The 674-nt window shown below is 54.0% G+C and overlaps 1 pseudogene; it reads right to left on the bottom strand.

Moving 5' to 3' along the window:
- Positions 1 to 225: 225 nt before the first annotated feature.
- LOC143304776 (large subunit ribosomal RNA) overlaps positions 226 to 674 on the bottom strand; it is a 2,942-nt pseudogene continuing 2,493 nt past the window's right edge.

The raw sequence follows: 674 nt of genomic DNA, 5'->3' as shown, positions 1-674 counted from the left end.
GTATCGTTTTTGGGCGAACGCGGCTAAGGGCCAGCGGCATATTACTTTCTGGCGCGCACAGCCAAGTCCCAGCGGCGTATTGCTTTTCGAGCACGCGCGGCAAAGTGCCAGCGGCGTATTGCTTTCTTTTATAACGTCACTAGTCAGATGACGAGGCTGCTGTTCACCTTTTCCGTTTCGTGTAGCACGAATTCGGCTTAAAAAAAAAAAAAAAAAAATATGGCGATGCGCCGCCAAGACCGGCCGCACCTCGCTATATAGCAAGCGCGACCAAGTCCAAGCGACACACCGCCCTTGTAACGTCACTAATCTAATGACGAGGCCTGTGGAAACCTTAAGAGAGTCATAGTTACTCCCGCCGTTTACCCGCGCTTTTTTGAATTTCTTCACGTTGACATTCAGAGCACTGGGCAGAAATCACATTGCGTCAACACCCTTGGGGGCCATCGCAATGCTTTGTTTTAATTAGACAGTCGGATTCCCCTAGTCCGTGCCAGTTCTGAGCTGAGCGTTGAATGGCGGCCGAAGAGAACGACCGCGACGGTATAACCGCCACGGAAGCCTCGCAGCAAGGAAGATCCGCGGGAGGCCAAGGCACGGGACCGAGCTCGGATCCGGGGTGCGCGACGATATCCACTCCCGAGAGAGATAGATACGCCGCGTCCCGTTCAGCT

Source organism: Bombus vancouverensis, unplaced genomic scaffold, assembly GCF_051014615.1.
Source record: "Bombus vancouverensis nearcticus unplaced genomic scaffold, iyBomVanc1_principal scaffold0054, whole genome shotgun sequence".
Classification (NCBI taxonomy): domain Eukaryota; kingdom Metazoa; phylum Arthropoda; class Insecta; order Hymenoptera; family Apidae; genus Bombus; species Bombus vancouverensis.
The sequence above is the reverse complement of the archived record's forward strand: the minus strand, read 5'-3'. Positions and strand labels throughout refer to the sequence as shown.